We start from the raw sequence: 7,793 nt of genomic DNA on the forward strand, positions 1-7,793 counted from the left end.
AGGTTGTTCATGTATGGAAGCTCTCACAAGCATGGCTGGGGTTAGGTCAAACTCACTGGCAGCACTATGATACAGTACCAGTTTCTTCACTCTCCTCACCTGTCCACACATGGGTCAGTTTGAGCTTGCATGAGACCATGATGGGTAGACCTGATGAATGAGGAGAGGAGCTGATGGCAGCGGATGATGCATGGAGATACAATAAAGATGCCATCAATCTGCTTACCAGCTCTTATTCAGGCATTCTTCTTTCACTACTGAAACAAAGAAACATTGGTGGTAATAAGCATTCATTATTGGATCCTGGTAGTTCTTATGTATTTTGTGGCCATTTTTTCCTTTTAACTGCAAATTTAACAGTGTTATTCATCGAGCATGCCTGATACTCCAGCACTACTTAATTATCACATGCCCTCCTATTAATTCCTGCTCACTTTCTAATTGTTTTCATTCTGTTTCAAATATGTTGTCAGGCCCTTTCAATTCCTTCTCTTCTCTCACGTAAATCCTTTTACTATCTTTTCTCTTCTATCCTATCACTGGCTATGTAGAGACTTGTTTTTATCTATTCTGTCCCTGTAGCATATTCAGTGCTTTCACATTATTGACCTCTCCTCCATCAACAATCACTGTGAAACACAAATTTATTTAGGTATTAGTTAGCATGATTATACAAATTAGTAGGCTCCATTTTCAAGGAAACCCAGGGAGAAAAGCTCCAGAGAAAACAAAGTAAAAATAATAATATAGTTTAAGTTTATCAAATGATTAAGTACTGCAGATGCTAATGCCTAGACTGAGCCCATATGAAATTACAATCTTTACGACAGAATTTTTTGAAATTAGTACCAGATTAGTAGAAATGCAGATGAAAATACTTTAAAATGTGCTCATACAAAGACTACCCAAATAGGTTAGTCACAACTGTTAAGCTGTATTTAAGAGAAATTGTAAATCTCAAAAGAATGCCTAGGATTAACATATAAAAGTTTTGAGAATTATGAAGTCAAGACAGTCAGCATTAGCCGAGTTATCAGAGAGGACATTAAAACCATGTTTCAGCATCTGGTTAAGGCTCCCAAGCAGATGTATAAAAACTGAAACTGCAAAACATGCCATTTCACAATATACATGACAAATCAAACAAAAACATCAAATTCTGAACTCACTGTGAACCATTATTAAAATCAAACCAAAACAGCAAATACTGAACTCAATGTGAACCGTTATTTTGCCATGGGGTTTTGCCAAATGTATTTCCTAACATAGAATGTCTACACCCTCCTCACTATGGCTACTTGTATGCACTAACTCTGAAATCACACTATCTTGAACTAGATACAATGAGTAGGAATAGCATATTCCCACTTTCACTGTTCAAGAAGAATCTACTACTACAGTTATTAAAGTTATGCCTCTGAAAATTTCAACAACCACCAATCCATTTGTTTGGATCTCATACTCACTGTGCATACCAGATCTGGCTGAACTCATTTGTCAGATTCACTGATACATAAGATGCAAAGTTTTGTAATAATCCCTCTCATTCCCTTGGACCATGTTCCTTTATATATCAGTCTAAGTCATTCAGGGCCATACTCTCTTATCTTTGGTGTCTCAGCTCAGCTTTGCAAAAGTATTTAGACCCAGAATCATTTCTATTAGAAATGCAGAATGAGATTATAAGAACAAAAAAGACAGGATTCCCACTCCCAAGTTTTCTGCGATTTTTCAACTACATCTAAGGGCAATGACAAGGCCAGCTTTGTGGCAATGGGTGAGCAGATTGGTTGTTCTAAGGATTACCTAAATATGGTTGCACTACAGTTGCAGAATGTGAGCAAATAAGAAGCGGACATGTATCTTTGCATAAAAATCCAAGCCATAAATCAAAAAATATAATTGAACACATTGGAATAGAACTCTCAAGCCATCTCCTGAAAGCAGTCGAGTCTGATGCATGGGCCCTTACAGTAATTGAAAGAATGTGTATAGGCCCTAACATTAATTTACACAATGTGTATAGGCTTACAGTAATTCACACAATGCATCAGATGTAGAGATCAAGGTATTAGAGCTAAGATTAATGTTATGTTTAATATTTCAAAGACATTTAAAATAAATTTATCTGGGTTGTATCAGAACCCAGATAAGTTGCAGCATGAAGTACAGCAGTATTTATCAAGCACTAGATATGTTGCAGCATAAAGTAGATCAATAGCTAGAGAAAATTCCCCCTAATTAGATGTACTGCAGAAGATTAGCAAAGTATTTTCCCCCATTACTCTTTTGCAAAACTCAAATGGCAACAACATCATAAAAAACATCATTGGCAGCAAATTACTTACATGAAAAAGGAGATGATAGAAGATTTGTTTGAAGCTTGTAGTGAGCCTTGGATGAACAGCAATTGGAGGCATAATGATGCCACATGGTTAAATTGTGATGTTCCTTAAAACCAAATAACCCTCAACAATGAATTTCATGATATTATTTCTTAACATAGATTACAAAATCCTTGGTGGTTGGGTAAACTTTGCTAATACTCATCCACATAAACCCATGTGTCTTTTAAGGGCAAGCATAGGTTCATAGGTTCATAGGATGATACTAGGCTATAAGCCAGGAAGCCCTTATAAGCCTAGCCAAGAATTTTACCCATGTTCCCACAAAGCCAGCACCTGTTTTTTCTGCCCAGCAGAGACACAGGTGGGATCCAAGGGGTATATTTTCTGTTTCCCATCCAGTCATCCAGTTTCCTCTTAAATAGGGCTAGTGAGGTACTCTGCTTGACATGGAGATGAAGTTTATTCCACAGATGGAGGAGTCATTGGGACACAAATCTATCCTGCCAACAAGTTCTATTAATGTCACAGACCAGGTTGAGACCTTGCATGTGGCTTACACAAGTGGAGCTTGACTTATGGATATGCAGCAACTCCATCAAGGCTGAGTCTGAGACGGCCTTGTATGCCAGACACAGGTCATCTTTGAGCAGTCTGTACAAGACTGAGTAGAGGGACAGGGATTTTAGCCTATCTGTATAGGATAAGTGTTTGAGGCCCTGGATTTTCCTGGTCAGGAACCTCTGTGGTCTCTCCAACTGCTGCATGTGCTTGGTAAGGTACATGGTGAAGGAGGCACTGTACTTGATAATGGGTCTGATAAGGGGATGAGTGCAGGGATGTTATGACCTCCTTGTTCCTGGATGAAATACCCTTACTTATGAGGTGGGCCATGTAGAAAGCCTTCTGTACAATGGAGGCAACATGTTGGTCAAAAGTCATGTTCTTATCAATCTGGGTGCCCAAGTCCCTCATGACTGATTGCATGCTTAGTATTTTGTTATTAATGTGATAATTAGTGGGGAAACCATTTTCCCCAAAGGGGATATGATGCTTTTCTTGGCATTTAGTTTGAGGTCATGCTTCTGGAACCAGTCATTAGTTTGGTTAATGCCCTCTTGCAGTATGTTCACATTACTAGGGAAATTTATGACAGTGCCCAGCTTGCAGTCATCTGCAGACTTGGTCAGCCACAGACCACTAGTTTTGGCTTGCACCTCAGAAAAGTATACCCCAAATAACAGAAGCCCCAAGACCAAATCCTAGGGTATGCCACTTGTTATGGGTCTACTGATTGAAGTAGCTTCCCCTATTTTGACTGAGTAGGTGCTATCAGTGAGCTAATTAGCTACCCATGTGGTAACATATGGGTTGATGTCTAGCTGAGAGAATTTATCTATTATGCCCGAGTGGGGAATAGTGTCCAAGGCTTTGGCTAGATCAAGGTAGGCGGTGTGCACTGTCTTGCCCTCATCCATGGCTTTGGTGTCTGTTTCAAAGAAGGCAACCAAGAGTAACAGGCATGAGCTCCCTTTGACAAAACCAAACTGTGTAGGATCAAGCATCTGGAGGTTGCCAATGTCCTTGTTTATAAGGTCCATGATAATGCATTCTATGGCCTTGCAGATCAGACTACTTAGTCTGATGGTCCTATAATTGTCTGGGTCGGTGGATGCTCCACCTTTGTGCAGAGGGATGACAGTGGCTGTCCTCCATTTTGCAGGGATGAAGCCGGTGCCCAGGCTTTGGTTGAATACGGTGCCTAGCGGTGCCGAGAACTTTTGCCTGAGTTCATGTAGGACACAGCCAGGGATGTTGTTGGGTCCTTTGAGAGGGCATTAATAACCTGCTCCCTAGTGATGAGGGGAGGGGACCAGGTGCTGGGGATACCCTGGTTTACTGATGGGGGGACAGTGGGGTGAAGTTTTCACTGAACTTGTCTGCCAGCAGGTTGGTTATAGCTATGGCATTTGTGTATGTGGTATTCTTGATCACCAATTCAGATCACATTTGGGAGTTACCTTTGAGATTGTGGACATATGCAAAGAGGGCCTTGTGATTATCCTTAGTGCATGTGGCAAATTTGGACTCAAAGTTAGCCTACTTCGAGGCGATCTATGCCTGACATACAAAGGTATGTCAAATCCAGAATTAATGGACATGCTCCACCTCAGTAAATCTAAATCCCTTAGTGCCACACGCTCGAGGGACTTGAACCTCAGCACAGAAATAAATAGAACTTGCTGGAGGGACAGGTTCATAACCCAGAGGCTCCCTTCACTCTGGAATAGAATTCCAGTTCATGTGAGGCAGAGCACCTCACTGAATCTCTTCAAGGAGAATCTCGATAGGTGGATGGGGGATCGTAGGTTTGTCCCAGGGATTACTCCCGTGTCACTATTAGACAGAGGCACAGTAAACTAAACCTTAAAAAGGGTACAGTATACTCAAATCAAGGGGTGGCATATGCCATACAGAATCGGGCTAGGCTTATAATTGCCTCAGGGCAGATAGCCTAGTATGAACCTATGAACCTATGAACCTTAGAGGATTTCACCCGTGACCTTATTTGCTTGTTCAGACAAAGGAGAGATTGCTTCCAGCTTGGCGCCTGCTCCTTCTTGGTCCTGGACAGCAATGTGTTCCTTTTATTATAGAGCCTGTTTATTGCTGCTGCCCACCAGACAGGTTTTCTCTTCCTTGAGGAAGATGATTTGATCCTGTCAGGTATTGCTGAGTCCATGCAGCTGTATAGGTGCTCATATAGTTTTTAAGTGTAGGCTTGGACATTAGTGCTTGATACAGCTGAAGGGATGGTGGCTGTGAATCTGCTTATACCTGCTCTTAGAAGGTTGTCGTGAGTTTTGGAAAAGTTTTTCTGCTCGACCCTGGCAAGGGGTGGGGGGGAGGTCAGGGGAGATGGTGACTTTGAAAGTGATTGCTTGATGGTTGGATATTACCAAGGCGGATGACACTGTAGGGTCACTACAGTGGCTACTCACATTGGTTAGTACCAGATCCAGGAAATTTTCACCTCTTGTGGGGGTGCCAACCAGCTGATCCAATGCATTGGCATTGACGAAGTCAAGGAATCTCAGCGCATTCATGTTTGAGCTAGAATAGGTCTTCCACTCTATGGTTGGGTAGTTAAAGTCACCCAGGATCAGGGTAGAGGGTTGAATCTTGATGGATTCAAGTAAGTCCTGATAGGTGGAGTGGACCTTCTGAGTCATGGTTGGGGGTCTGTAGTTAGCTATGATTTGAATAGCTATTATGTCAATAGTTAACTGCACCTGGAGTGTCTCCTGTGTGTCATACTGTTTAACCAGCCTGGAGGTTTGTATGTCTTTGAGAAATATTGAAACACCACCTCCTTTGGCATTGTAGCCCTCTGCTTGGGGTCTGAAAGTATGGTATGACAAGTAACCTGTTAAGGCTGGTATGCTCTCCACAGCTTTGAAACAGGTTTCAGTGACTGCACAAATGTCAGCATCTTATAGGGTGAGGAAAGCTTGCATGAGTGCAGTTTCATGTTAAGACTCCTAGCATTTAGCAGTATGACCCTTAAATTTCGTTTTGAAGAATTTTTCATGTTGGTAGTTTTGTCTTCATGGCTTTGCCTAAAACAGGCACTATGGGGTAGGCAAGAGCCTTTGCCAGAAGCCTTAATCCCAGGAGGGGACAGATGAAGGTTATCTCTGGCAAAGCTTCATGGTCTGTCAACCATGTCCTTCCAGACTGTCAGGTACTGGATTCCCTTAGAATGCCACCAGAAACTAAGAAAATTGTTAAAGTCATTAATTTTCTGTTTGCACTGAGGCATCATTCTGGGTGATGGTAGGATGCTGCTTAAGGCTAGGGACATACCTGCCTGGGACACATAATAAGTGAGCTCAATCATGTCTCTCATCATATAGTCCAGAGAGGTACGTCTCAAGTCATTCACACTATCATGGATTATGACAGAGTCATAACAGTACCTGTTGTTTAAAGACTTGAGTATGCAAGTGATATGGCAGATTCTAGCACATGACAAGCAACTTACTGTGACTTTCTCCTTGTCTATCCTGGTGAGGACCACATCATAGTCTCCTATGACTAGTATGTTGGGTTTGTGGCTGGGCCTTAGAGGCTGTGAGACACAGGCATGTATACTATGTGTGGTGCTTGGTGCGGAGGGTTGTGATATGCGTGTGTGCTTTTGCCTCGGAGGTCTCTTTTGTTAAGGTATGTTTTTGTTGAGAACCTCAACATATGTAGGAATGTATTTTACAGGTGTGAGTGGTGTTAGAGGTGTGGTGTTTGTGGTGTTTGTGTAGACAACCTCCTCAATGCCAGATGTACTAGCTTCTGATTGAGGCAGTAAGGATTCTAGGTTCTTAATGTAATTGCATCTCTCACATATTGTGTTCCTAGGTGGTAAAAGAAGAGGGCTGTCTGTGTACAATAGGTATTTGCTACACTGTCTCAGGATGACTATATCAACAAGACTAGCAGGAGAAACCAGAGGAAATTGTCCATCTATGGTTGTCAGAATCTGTGGAAGAGAGGTAAAGGATGGTAGAGTGGGTACTATCAGAACAGAGTACCTATAGGTGTGAGTAGGACTGGATAAAATCACAGTAGTAGCAAGGGAGGGCATTAGTTATACAAGAGTGCTGATAAGGGAAAAAAATACAACTGAGATACCTTGCAATGGTTTAAAACAGTACAGCAGCAGTGCACAATGATCAAACAAGTGCAACACCCTGCAAACACAAGGTATAAATACCAGAAAGATGGAAGAATCTAGCGGTTTGAATTACTAACCGATCCTGCTAGCTCCTGCTCTTTCACCCAATCACTCATGCTAGAGAAGGTTGGGAAACCTTGCTACTCCCACTAACAATGAAGACAAGACACTACCAGCAGAAGATGGCTGCCACAAACACAGGAAACTCAACAAGCAAAGCAACCAGACCTGGATAACATCAGGCCTCTATCCAGAATATTCCAGCTGACTAGAACACAGAAACCTCACAAAAAAATGCACACAAATGCACAGATAGAGCATTCACAAACAGAAAATACAACTCTCAGTATGAAAAAGCAGTTTACAGCTAAGTAATTCAATATAAATGCAATTACAGTAATGAAACTATCTATCAATTAAAATACAGTTAAAACAGTGTAAAACAGTACAAAAATGCAGTGAAACAATTAGAAAAGCTTTATAACAGTGCAAAACATAGTAGATTAGCTGTATAACACAACTATAAGTGTTAAGAAGTGCAATTCAATTAAATAAATGTAAGAAAAGACTTATTCTGTTCTTGGAGCCTATGGGAATTTCTGCGTTGTCACAGTGATGAATCACCACTCCTCAATCTGATAAAAAACAAGCACAGCCTCCTGCAGACACAGGGTTTCTGAAGGGTACAAATTAAAAATTGCAACAAATAATTTTTT

The sequence above is a fragment of the Protopterus annectens genome, chromosome 6.part0, assembly GCF_019279795.1.
Source record: "Protopterus annectens isolate FY-2018-M chromosome 6.part0, PAN1.0, whole genome shotgun sequence".
NCBI classification, from domain to species: Eukaryota; Metazoa; Chordata; order Ceratodontiformes; family Protopteridae; genus Protopterus; species Protopterus annectens.